The following is a 13719-nucleotide window of genomic DNA, read 5'->3' on the forward strand; positions in this document are numbered from 1 at the left end:
AAAAAAAAAAAAAAAACGACAGAAAAAAAGCCCCTTGGGATACAAGCACACAGCAAAGAGCACAACCAGCCACAGTATCCTTCAAACACAGCCCAGCAGGTAGGGACTCCCACACTCGAGAAAACACAAGGCACACATGCCATGAGGAAACTTCCCACAGAAAAGGTTTTTGAAGAACATTGAAATAAACATTTTGACATTGAAATCAGCAAGTGAGAGGTAAAGCAAAGGAATAACTCAGACCAGGCGCATGCTAGCCTTGTGTCCCTGCCATTCTGCTACCCTAACCTAGCTCAGGGTGATGGGGAATCTATTTGTCCAGTCTCAGAGCTGCACTCAACCCCTCAGGGTGGGTGACTCGTTACTAGCATGGTCTGAAGATGTCCAGGATGGAGCAGTGTTTGGAGAGAGGACCATTGGGAGCTGTCTTAGCTACTTTTATCTGGTTGCTGAGACAAAATGTCCCACACCCAAAATTAAGGAAGGAAAGGTTTATTTAGCTCACAGTTGTGGAAGTTTCAGATCATACTCCAAGGCAAATCACAGCAGTTCATGGCGGCAGAAAACAATGAAGAGCAGAAGAGAAGCAACAGCTGTGGTGTCCAAGGAGCCTCTCTCTTCCTTCTACCCTGACTGGGAAGAAGATCGGAGCTCCTCGGAAGTGGCAGAAACTGCGGCTCCTAGGGACCCGGAGCGACTTCATTCATTTACTGAAGCACCTGCCTGGGAGCCTTGGTCCTGGACTTCTGATTGGTCCAGTTTTGAGTCATGTGCCCTCCCTGAGCCAATCACAGTGGATTGAATAGTGGTGACCATTCTGATTGGATAGATCTGAGGGGGGGGTCTATCCTGAGATGGTGCGCTACCAGAAGTGAGGCCAGGAAATTTTGGTGGACACCTCAGAACCGTCTCATGCAGCGCAGCTGCGTTGGCAGAAAAAGACTTTCCAAGTCTTTCACAACTCACTTCGCAGGGTCCCCCCTCTCCGCCAGAAGCTGACCCACTTCACATCACTACTTCCCTTACTCTGACAGCCAGGCTTAAAGCAAAGGTCCCAAAGCCCCATTCCCCCACCCCTGGCAGAAGCTGTGCCGCCTCCTGCTCTATTCTGGGTCAGCAGCGGAGCCAGGCTCCCCGTCCTTGGCTCCATCTGCTGTCCCCTGTGGCCGGCGAGGTGTGAGGGTGACTCGTTAAGAGTCTAGCAAGGAAGATGGGACTTTCTCACCCCTCATGTCTGGAGACAGCGCTGGCTCTGGAATTTCCCTGGGCAGTCAGCCCGGAAAGAAGGAGAGAAAAGAAAGGGATAGAAGGCAACAAAGAGAGCTGCAGACTGCCACCTGAGAGCCCTGGCCAGCAGGGTGAGGGGTCAGCCTCCCCCTGCCTGGGGCCATGGTCTGGCCCACTCCCTGCAGCACAGCCTGTGTTGTGTCGGGGCTCTGCCCCCCTCTCCCGGGCTCTCTGTGCTCCGCTCCTCCCCAGCCATGTTGAGCTGCTGGCCCATTCTGCTGTCCCAGCGTCCTCTGCCTGCCTGCCAGCCTTCACCACTTGTGCCTGTGCCTGGAAGCTTATTCCATGCCTTTTCTTCCAGCTATGGTTTAGATCAAAAATGTCCCCCCACATCCTCATGGGCCCAGAAGGCAGCTCGACGTGGGGGAGGGGCTATGTTCATCCCCAGATTCATCCGTGATGAACTGAGCAGCTGCGGGTGCCGCTAGGAGGGGCCCTGGCTGCAGTGGGGTCCCTGGGGCGGTACCTGGACCAGTGTGTTCTTGTGTCTGGCCACTGCTTTGCTTCCTGCTTCCTGCCTGCCATGGATGGGCAGCTGCCCTGTACCCAGGCTCTTTGGCCCTGTCATTCCTGCCTTGAAGCCAGGCAGCAGGAGCCAGAGTAAACCTCTCCCTGAATTGTGTCAGATATTTTGTCTTAGTAACAAAAGTAACTGTCACACCTTCTCTGGCCAAAATCTACTCATCTGTTGGGTGTCAGGAGGCATCTACCCATAATCCATCTGTGCCCCGAGGCCACACGGGATGCCACGTGAGCCCTCTGTGATGCCACGGTCCCTCTCGACCTGACAGTGCATTTCTGCTTATCTCCTCCTCCATCTTGGGTCACAAGCCTAGGACCCGTGCAGCGTCCCCTACGTCCTGGTTCTCTCTCCTGACAACCCCTCCCTCTCAGCCTTTCCAGTAAAGCATGAGACTGTGAACACACTACCAGGTAGCACCTCAGCTCCCTGTCCAGTTTGGAGGGCCAGCAGCCAGTGTTCCCTGCGGCTGTGTGTCCGGCTCGTCCCTGGACAGCTCCCCTCCCTTCTCCTTCACCTCCCCTGCCCCAAGCCTGTTCCTCCCTAGTAGCACATCAGCCACTTCATCCTCGCCCTAGGCTGTGCTTCCATGCTTCCCTGCCTCTGAAGGTCAGACATCCCTTACTCATGTGTTTGTTTGTCTGCTTGCTTGCTTGCTTTTTATCTGCAAGGGCTGGAAATAAAATACAGGAGGAGTAAGCGAATCAACTAGTTAATTACATGTTCAGGCACTCTTTTTACAGATGGGAAAGAGGCAAGCTGGGTGCTCCTGTCTCAGGAAGAATGGGGCCGGGAATGGGCCTAATGGCTGGACTGGCATCCTTACTCTCCTGGAAACAGCTGGGTACTGGAGCCCCTAACGGCTCTTCAGGGAAGAGGCTCCTCACCCTGGACTGGCGTCCCTGGAACTCACAAAGTTAGAGGCAGCAGTTTTCCTCTCTGGGCCTTGCAACTTTGTTAAGCCATAAATTAAATTTGAACTTGGACTCACGCAGTCTACACCCCAGCAGGCCCCAGTTGATTACTTTCCTGTAAATCCTTAAACCTTGACACACTAAGATTTTCAGTGCCCCGAACTTGGAGCCTCCCCCTCTCCCCTGGGGCCCCATACGCAGCCACAGGGGCTGCCTTTGAATCTGCGTCTTAAGAAAATGAGACACAGATGGGTGTGCTGCCATAGCTGGTGCCCAAGTGCTGGGGAACTCTCCAGGCACTGACTGAAGATAAAGTACCTTCTGTTCTCAGAGCGGCAGCCACCAAAGCCACCAAAGCTGCCACCAAGCCAGACACAATTAAAACACAGCACCTTAGAAAAGGGACCCTCCTCAAGGCAGGGCAGAAGCCATGGCAGAAGCAAATCAAATCCTTCAAGCACGATGCAAATGACTTTGGCTCATCTCACCAGTAATAACTGTGTTTGGTGATATTGCTTTGGTAAGTTTCCCAAGTAGGCAGCACAATTCTTCCATTTGCCTGGCTTTTCCCTAATAGTACAACCTAATTAAATATGATTAGTTTCCAAATTGTATTAAGCCGGAGCCCCCACATACAGACAACCCTGAATCTAATTAGAGGCTACCGCAAGCGTCGGAAAAGCCCGCAGACATGACACTGCTCCATGAAGCATAATTGTCTGCAGCATTTAATACTTCAATTTTCTCAGTGACGAGAGGGAAAAAAAATACGTTGCAAAAAAACTGTGTTTTTCAGCTGCAGTTTGACAACTTTAACAAATAGCTTTGCATCTGAATGTAACAAGTTTCTGGTAGACGTTCCTGCAGTGTGTGATTAGAGGAGCCTTGCTGGGCTGGAGAATAGGTTGGCCCTCGGCTGCTCCCCACCCAGCCCCGTCATCTGAAGTGACTTCACAGCGTCTGACCTGGTAAGAGGAAGCGCCACAATATTTATGCACCCAGCAAATCACACTCATGTCAACCCCAAGCCTCCCATGAGCTCATGCTCAAAAAATGGTACCAGTTCAGAAACAGAGATGAACTTGAGGCCAAGAGAGGGAGAAAGCCCAGGGAGCCCAGCCCAGACACCTCAGCTCCCTGGGGGAGACAAACCCAAGTGCAAAGAGTCGAGTCACTCTACGACTTGGTACAGATTTAATTACTAGAGGGGCTGAGTGTGGACAGAAGTTCCCTGAATGTGGAAGAAAAATAAGGGAGGTGTGAGTCAGTGCTCTTCCTACTTAAAGAGTAATGAAATGTGCTCTGCATTCTCACTTGTCATTCCCCTGGGCTTCCTCAGGAGTTCCACCTTATCTGTTCTGGTCCTCCAGGCCAGAAGCTGCATGGAAGCCCTGGTCAGGGAGTGCTAGTGGGCCGGCCTGTCCACACAGGCCCCTGGCCCCACCGTTGGCAGGCGCCTGCAACACTGCTTGCTTGCTTGCTTTGAGTTTTCCTGAGCAGGAGCAATTGCAAGGGAGATGGTGCCCGCAGCCCTGGGGAATGAGAATGGGGCTGAGACATCAGAGACAGGAAGCCTGTGCTGTGCAGGTCTCACCAAGGGCACCCAGAGATGAGCAGAGAGGCCCCGCCTTCACCACTGACAGAAGCTTGGGGCTCCAGCACTGAGGGTTGAAGCCAGGGTGGGGCTTTGGTGGCATCTGCAGACAGAACCTCAGCCTGGACAGGCTTCTTGCCACAGTGATGTCACTGAGACATTACTGATGGAGTCATTGAGCCAAGCCACCAACTCCTCAGGCAAGTGGAGGGGAGCCGAGGCCAGACTCCAGGAGGACTGGTGGACAGATGGTATGAGGTGACTGGTGTGGCCTTTCTTGCAGCATGTGACCAAAATGAGACAGGCACAGAAACTGTGGGGGACCCTGGACAAGTAGGCAGACTATTTTCTCTCAGTCAGCCTGGGGGTGCCCAGGGCGCCATGTCTGGGTCTTTGGAGGCACACAGGACCTTAATTTGGAGCCACGACTGCTGTGGAACCAAAGGTAGGACCTTAGTTGGTGTGTGGGCCCTGGAGCCACGGGGCCCAGGTTTGGATCCTGGCTATACTTGGCCTTAGCTCTATGGCTTCGGGCTAGTGGCTTGTCCTCTCTGTGCCTCAAGTTTCCTAGGCCACAGAAGGGGCCCCAGCAAATGTGAGTGGCCAGAGATGCAGGCAGCCCTGATACCTAAGGCCCTGTGGACCAGGCATCCTCCTGGGCTTCGTGCGGACAGAGCACACTCTGCCAGCACAGGCCTCTGTCCCTCCCCACAGGTCAGCACTCCAGCACTTTGTTCCTGCTGATTTCTCCACTGCCTGAGTGTCTCCCACAAGCAAAGACATCACCGCCCCTGTCCTGCTTGTGGCTGGATCCCAGACCCAGGACAGGCTCCTGCCCAGCACATGTACTGAGAAATCTTTACTTGTGAGTCGGCAGACGCTCTTATGTCCATTCCAGCTCCTCAGCAGCAGGAGCCCCTGCAAAGAGGGCTGGGCATCCCTTCCTGCCCGGCCTGACGCAGGTGCTACCTCGGAGTCTCAGACACGGTGACAGAGACAGCACTGCGAAGACCCTGTGGAGACGATGGCAGTGGTAGACACCAGGCAGCCACCCAGCCAGATACCACACGCACAGCCCTTGGTGGGTGTTGTTTCCTGCCAACCAGTGTTGGCTGGGTTTGCACACGCTGCCAACCTCGCACGGCTCTGTGCGCCTTCCTGCGGGGCTTTGTGGTTCAGACTGTCAGAGCAGCCCAGTTCCCAGCCAGGTGCGTTCCAGACCCCACACTCAGGGGTGAGCGGATCAGCCCAGGAGCCAGGTGTGGAGGAGCTGGCAGGAGCAAGCTCCTTCCTTCCGGCTGCGCCACAGTGAGGGAAGTGGTTGCCTCTGGTGACTGTATGGGCTGGCGCCTCCGCGAGTTTCCCAAATGTTTGGCTGGAAACAGAAGCGGCGGAGCCCTACTGTGATACCAAGGCAAGCTAAGCTGCCGAGCATGTTCCTGCCGCCGACTTCATGTGCAGCCGCCGCCTCCTTGGCTCGCTGGCCCAGGCCAGAAGACCAGGCCTTGCGGGAGAAGCTGCTCAGGGCTCACGGCACCACGTGGCCCTCAGGCCCCTCCCCTGCCCCAGGGATGCTGAGCAGTCTTTCCCTGCTGCCCTCCTCAGTGCTCTTGGTGCCCAACTGTCTCCTACAGCTGTGTCCTTTGGGCAAGTCACCTCCCCTCCCTGTGCCCCTATAAGTATAAAACAAAGGACAAAAGTTCTCGGAGTTGTGCCATCAACAGAGCAGGTAGGATTCTAAGTCTTCTGGATGTCTGACACTGCTCTCTCTAAAACTATGAGGGGGGGGGGAGAGAGAGAGAGAGAGAACAGAGAAGAGCAAGACCGCGCTCAGATCCCTCAGGCCCACAAAGGTCAGATCCCGAGATGGCCAAGAGGCTGTCATTTGTAGCACTGATGGAAAAGTCCAGCTCAGAGTGGCTTGAGCAAAGGACATGGGTCCATTCTTGGGATGGGAAGATCCAGGTCTCAGGCATGGTGGCGTCCAGGGTGGCCCACAGCATGTGCCATTCAATTTGTCCCAGTATCATTCTGCAGACATTGCTCATGGTGTTGAATGAATCCTGGAGCCTCCAGTCTAACACCTGCTGTCCCCTGCCACCCTCCTGGCAGCCCCAAAGGAAGAAAGCTTTCCTTTCTTGTTGGGACCAGCAGAGCTCCCAGGATCACTTTGGGTTTGCCAGCCTCGTTCCCAAGGCCATTGCTAGCCAGTCACTGAATTCTAGGTTGAAGTTCAGCCCATCCTTGGCTGGGAAAGGTACCCTAGGCGAGAACTGAGCTCTATCTGTCTCTAAGGGTAGCATAGCAATTCCACAGACTCAGAGGCTGAAAACCACACATGTGATCTTACGGTCCCAGAAGAGATCATTCAGGAAAGACACGTGGGTGTCAAAGCCAAGATGCTGGCGGGGTCACGCTGCTTCTGGGAGTGCCCAAGGAGTTGGCACAGCTTACCATCTCCTCACCTGTGGCCCTGAGCGCCTCACTTGCAGCCCCTTCCTCCATGTTCAAGGCGGGCAACATCGCATCTTTCTCACAGCACACTGCAGCCCCCAACGTGGACGCTGCCACCTCCTCTCTCCTCTAAGTACCCTCTGGTGGCATGGGTCCACCCAACCATAGTGCCATCGCATGGCAAGGTTAGCTGATTAGCACCTTGACCCATCACGCCTTACCTGCCTTCCCTCCAGGACACAGGATGTTTTGGTCTGGCATCCATACACCCAAGGGTCCTCCTTCCCTCCTCTGTGCAGTGGAGGTGGCTACTGGTCTTCAGGGGCTGTGGGGAGAGGGCAGGGTCCTGAGCTCACTGCCCAGCACACAGCAGGAGGCCAGGGAGATGGTGCCCGCCGGCAGTGGAAGGACCTACCCGGGCAGCAAGCATGTCCCAGCCACTGTGTGGATGTTTCATAAGAAAAACAGCTTTCAGGTGGGACAACTAGATCCTAGAACCAACCCAAATACGGCTGCAGAGCCTGTGGGCCGCAGTCCTGATATCCACCACTTTGCTCCACTGGGACAAAGAGGACAGTGAGTCCTACCAGGCCCCATAGCCTACAAGGGCTCAGGAGAGGGGGACAGAGTCTGCAGGGCCCAGAAGGGTCTGGGGAACTGCATTACAAAGACACGAGGCCTCACCCCCTCCCCACACCACAGATTCCCTCCAGAAAAGAAAGAAACAAGAAATGGGGCACATGAGATCGCGTGAGGCTCCAGAGGCACATGGCAGGCCTAATCGCTCCACAAGCGCTGTTCACGTGGATGCACAGAAGCCCCGTGAGGGCAAGGCAGCAAGCCACCCCGCCTGTGCAGCAGTCACAGTCCTGCTGGTTTACAGCAAAGGACCACAGGCTGGCAGCGCCGGCCAGACACGGCAGGAGCGCAACAGGGTTGGGTGCATGGAGGTGCAGGTGCGGGGAGCCGGGAAGGCAGGGAGATGGAGTCCTGTGCTTCGCTGTGCTGCTGCTGGGCTCTGAGCCTCGATTTCCCCTCCTTCCAGAGACAGCCTTGCTGGGTGCTACGAGACCCACTCCTGAAGGAAGAGCACAGAGCAACAGCTGCAGAGCCCCGAAGCCTTGGGGGGGCTTAGCCTCAGCTGTGCCCCGGGCTTGTCCCTGCTGCTCCCCAGCGGGACTCCTGGGGGAACCGTGGGGCCTCGAGAGAATGAGCCTGCCCACCACGGAAGCTGCCGGCCACCAGAGCTCATTTATCAACAAGGAACGTGGGGCAAGAGAGGGAAAGAATTGGCTGAAGGGCACACAACGTAGAGGTCAGGGCTGGAGCGCCACGAGGGCGACAGGACCCTGCTGAGAGATGGCAGGAAAGCAAGTGTGCCAAAGCGTAAGGAGCGAGGCCAGCCCGACCAGCACTTCCACTCCCACACGGCGCTTCTGAGCGCTACTTACAGGTGTAACACCCCCGTGTGAGCAGTTTGCCCTCCTGACAGCTGTGCTGAAGACGCTGCGGCCCCTGTCCCAGGCAGCCTCCTTGCTTTTATTGATTTGTAAGCAACAAGATCACCTGGGAGCCACGAGTGTGCCAGCAGCCTCTCCCGGGTCCCTCGCCGTGTGCAGTGGCCCAGGCCTCCCACCAGCCCCAGGGCCTCTGCAACGTCTGATCACAGATGCGTGGAGAGCAAATGATACCCTCGTCTGGCAGGCGTGCGGGGAAGCCTCTCCGCTGGCTGCGGCTGGCAAATTATTCTGCAACTGTACATTTCTCCGTGTCTAGACAAAAGTATTGCCTGCCTGCCTGCCCAAAATATTAAAATTTCATGCTCTGCTCTCCAAAGAGACCTTTTGGTTGTAGACATATGGAGCCCATATAGATTTTCTTTCTTTCATCTTTAGAGCCCTCTTCACCACCAGGGACGTGAGTGACATGGCAGGGAGGTGACGTGCACCCCGGAGGCTGTCACGTCAGGACGCATCCCGCAGTGACCACTGGTGACCATTTGGCCTTCAGCTCCTGTACCTGTTTCCTCCGGTGAGGACGGTGTGACTATCCTGACCCTAGGGGTCACTGCAGTGTAGAGGACAATAAAGAAGATGCCCCCTACACGGGGTGCCCCGTATCACCCCAGAATCAATGTCCACCTGGGGCCTCAGGGTGGGGCGAAGAGCAGAAGCACTCATCTGAGAATTGTTCGAGTTAAGAAGCAGCTGTGCTGGAATGGAGCAGGTCGTAAGCCAGTGTGACTTCAAGGAGGGGGAGAGGACCACAGAGACAAAAAGACAGAGAGGAGACATGGGGCAGGGCGTGGGGTGAAAGGGCAGGGGGTGACAGGCCTTTGATATCCACATGGCTTGTGGAGTCTTGTCCTAGCAGCCCTGGGAAACTAACCCACCACATCAAAATACCAGTGACATACCAGGTGCTTCGCCCATGCAGGCCTCTGTCCTCAGGAGGCAGCCACCAGCCCACTCTATGGGTGGTAAAGCTGAAGGCACAGAAGCCCACCTGGTGCAGGGCATGGAGTGGCAGTGCCAGTGGCCTGGGCCAAGGCAGCAGGGGTCCATTCAAGGGTCCTGTGTAGGAGAATGCAGGGCTCATCGGAGGACCTGCAAGCATCCAATGTGGCCACGCCCTGGGGTACAAAGGAACCAACAGGAAGGGACAGAGTCAGGAAGATGGACAGGGAGGTTTGGCAGGCAGAGGTGCCAGGCTGTGCCCCAGAGACTGTACTAAGCCACAGAAGGGGCAACCACACTTGTGCATTAGGAAGGCTCGCTCCCCTGGGAGTAGTGGGGCCCAGGACCCCTTCAGGAGCCCAGGCTTGGACCTGCAGGGACAACCAGGTCACAGTGATGGGTGGGGCTACCGAGGGGTGCTGCATAGAAGCCCAAGCGGATTCATTACGAAGCCTGGGGCACCCAGTCCAGTCAGCTGTCACCTGCAGAAGACCCAGCAGGTCTCATTGGCCTTTCCAGGGTCATGTGGGCAGAGTCAGGGCAGGGCTTTAGGAGCCTTTGGCCAGAGGCCCCAGAGCACCAGGCTGACTGGCCCACCCCCTCTACCACCAGTGCTGCAATCCCCAGCCTTCACTCCTATTTTGGGATTCTGTCACATTCCTCAGCAATGTGGTTGATATGATTTTTATTTGTGCAGATGTTTGCTTGCTTATTTAGTCCTCAAGACAGGATCTCCCTGGGTGTACCTGGCTGGTCTCAAACTCATCATCCCCCTGCCTCAGCCTCCTGAGAGCGGGGATTGCAGGCATGCACCACCACACCTGGCTTATTTATTTAATATTTTTAATTAAATGGCACTCTCCTGATTTCTCTAACTTAAGTAGACTCCCTTGAAAAGGAACTTTACAGAGCAAGCTTGACACACTGCTGAGGCATGGTTCCTAATACAAATTATAACAATTAAGGCAGAGATGAAGGATTCCTCTCATGCAATGATGCCCCTTCACCATGTTCCAGGGACCACAGTCATAGAGGAAACTGGGGACTTGCCTGGCAGCACCAAGCAAGCCAGTGGTGGAGCAAGGGCCCACTGTCACCCAGCCTCTTCTCTCCTACACTACTACGGGGCCTTCCCTTGTCCCTCACAGGGAGTGAGGTGTGAATGGCTGAGGCCTGCTAAACAGATACTAGCCAAGGCACCCACACTGATTTGCTCAAATGGTTACGTAAGTTGTGAATTCCTTGAGGACAGGAGCTGGTCTGTCCAGGTGCCAGGTGTGTGCCAGGACCCTCTGGCCACAGCCCTGCCCAGCACATAGTAGGAGCTTTATCAACATTCGAGTCTTCCACTACATTGAGTATTAGGGGTGACACACTGCTGAGGCATGACTGGAGCTGGTCTGTCACCTTTGCTCCTGTCTCCACACAGACCAGACCTTATCTGGCACATTGTCAGTGCCCAAGAAATATTCACTGAACAACTCAGTGCATGACTGAAGAGTGAAAATAGTCTAAATGGCTATTTGACATAGTTTGGACTTAAAATCTGCTCATCTGAATCCAGCTGGTCATTAAACAAAACTTAGTCAAATCCATGTAGACAGAGTGGGGAGGGGAAGAATAGCTATAAATAGCTCCTTCCCACAGGCGCACATACACACACACACACACACACACACACACACACACACGTCTCTCGGCTCCTGGCACCTCCAAGGGCACTGGTCTCCTGAGTCACACTGGGAGTCTGCACCAGCCCTTTCTGGAAAACCTAGCTTATACTGAGGGAGGGGGCCTACTCCCTGAAGAATGCCACACCTGAGGCCACTGTGCCAGGTCTCCAGTGACCCACGAAAGTCCCACAGAGCCAGAGAGCCCCCTGCAAAGCTTGCTGCTCTTCTTCTGTTGGCACAGGACAGTGGGGGCTGGCTATCACCCCTCTCCCTAGGCAGCTCTCTGGCCACAGAAGCTGGGCACCTATGGTTTTATCTATTGAGAACTTGCTGCCGTCTGCTCCCTTGAAGCAGTCCTGGGTCTGGACCTCCAAGTCCTCCTGCCTCCTTGGCAGGGATCAGAAGTGAGGTCCGGGATGCTTTAAGAACACAGGGCCTTCGGTGTACTTGCACCAGGTGCGGATCCAGACCCTCCCACAGCCTTGCGGGTCGAGCAGGTTCACAGAGTAGGAAGTGGGCTCACAAAGGCAGACTAAGCTGCCCAGGGTCACAGAGCTTGGATCCAAGTCACAGCTGCCTGGCGCCAAAACCGTGTCATGCCCACAACTACACAAGTCCCTGTGCAAGCCCAATGCAAGCTCCTTATCTTGCTGGAAGCTGGGCAGCTCTGGTGGCTCAGTACTGGGCTCCACACCCCGGCAATGGTACTCTGTCCTTTCTCAGCAGTCCAAGGCCCTGGGAGATGACAGCACCAATTTACTGATGAGAATACTGAGCCTGAGCCGGTGGTTGTAAGTGGGGTGGGCTAGCCACACTCACCAGCCAGAACCCGGGCCTTGTGACCCTGTCTCCACTCACAGTGATGCCTATTAGTTGATTGTTAAGTGAAACCAATGCCTGTGTCCCTAGATGGCTCCCCAGCAACCCACAGTGCTCAAACCACCAGGGACAAGGAATCACATGACCACCTAGCACCGGTAATGCTTTGGTCTACAATGTCCCCCAAAGGCCAGCTAATGGCTTTCAGAGAAGCACCTGGGCCCCAGACCTCTAACTGTATCGGGGTGTTAACCCACCCATAAGCTTGTAAGGAGACAGCATTATCAGAGGGCAGAAATAGAAGGTGGCGCCTAGTCGCTATACACAAATGCGCATTCACACACACACACAAACACACACACACACACACACACACACTTTCTAACATGAAGCTAACGGTCACACCTCTTGTGTACACAGCCTCAGCTGGTAGTAGCAGTAGTGGTGGGGACAGGGGATTGGACCCAAAGCCACTGAGGCCCTGAGGGCAGGGCCTTGCCTGTCTCCTCTCCTGACCCAGCCCAGCCCAGAGTCAGGCACATGAACCCTTGCTAAATTCTTCTTGAATAAAATTCTTAATGATTTAGAAGAATGTGCTCCAAAAAATAGTTACAGGATTTGGATATTGATTCTCCTTTCAGTTTGTCTTGATTTTTTTTTTTTTTTTTTTTTTAACCAAGAGAATGTATCACCTGGAATTTGAAGAACTCTCTAGAGACTTCAGTAAAGGAAAAGCCCAACAGGAACTGTGCCTCTCAAGTCCACAGATCTCCACAGGGCTGCCCTGGTGAGGGGTCTGGGCACCTCATGAGGGCTCACCAACCTAGCCCATGCCCTGCCCTTTACTCCTTCTCTTTTGGGACCTCAGTCCCCCCAGCAGGAGCAACAGACCAGGGGCCCTGTCCGGAGCATCCTGGCCTGTCTGCCCAGCGCCTCCAGAGCCCTGCAGCCTTCCGTGGGTGGGGCACTTCCTCAGGAAGCAGCTGTGACGCAGAACTACCCCCAGGCCATCTCCAGCCAGGCTGCACTGTTCAGGATTGAAGCTGAAACAGGAAGAGGCAGGAGCGAGGCAGAGGGGAGGAGGGGAGGTCCTGGCTGGTGGGTGGCACTCCTGGCCCCGCTGGACAGTGGGCGGACCGATGGCAGGGACCTGGCACGCCTCACCGCTGTGACTCCTAAGACAGATCTCCTGTCATCCCCATAGCAGCTCTGGGCATTGACATCAACCCCCAAAAAAGGGCTCAGGGTGAGCACACCTCAGGGAGACAGACCGGGACGCAGCTGCAAGCACGGCGATGCCAGGTGCCGGCGGAGAAGCCCCGCATGTTGCTGGCTGCGCGTGCCGCTCACGCTGCCACCCAGCAGCTGGGCTGTGCTCCTTGAGAAAACCACTTCCACTTCCGGGAGAAAAGCAGGCAGGGGGCGGGGGGAGCCCCGACTTCCTCTGCCCCCCAGGCTGCAGCTAACCCTTTCATTCAGTTCACCCACAGCCCTCACAGCTCATGGAAACTGACCTTTAACTCTCTTGGCACACGCAAAACAACTCTGAAAAGTTGGCAAGAGATTAAGAGGAACTTGCAAAAATCAATGGGCAGTGTTTCGGAGCTCTATAAGCCTAAGCCACTCTTGTCACTTGTACTGAAAGTTGTCCTGTCTGAAGAACTTTCTGGTAAGGCATGTCTCAAACTTTTCATAGGCATTAACTCGGGGGGATGAGAGAAAGATTACAACGCTTTGGCTTTCTTAAGCACGCTTTCTGGCACCCCCTGACTTTTGTATAATAAGCCCAGTTAAGACAATAAGTGAACAAAGTCACAACCAGACTTTGCTCCTCAGAAACCCCTTGTCTGCCACCCCCGGGGACACCTAGAGACCCAGAGACAGGTCCCACTGCCACCCTTGGTTCCAGCAGAGCCTCAGATTTGCCCAGCAGACAGCATCATCAAATTCAAACACTGGACATCCAATTAAATGGCAATTCCAGATAATGAATAATTCTAGT

Source organism: Octodon degus, unplaced genomic scaffold (assembly GCF_000260255.1).
Source record: "Octodon degus isolate 3935 unplaced genomic scaffold, OctDeg1.0 scaffold00077, whole genome shotgun sequence".
NCBI lineage: Eukaryota > Metazoa > Chordata > Mammalia > Rodentia > Octodontidae > Octodon > Octodon degus.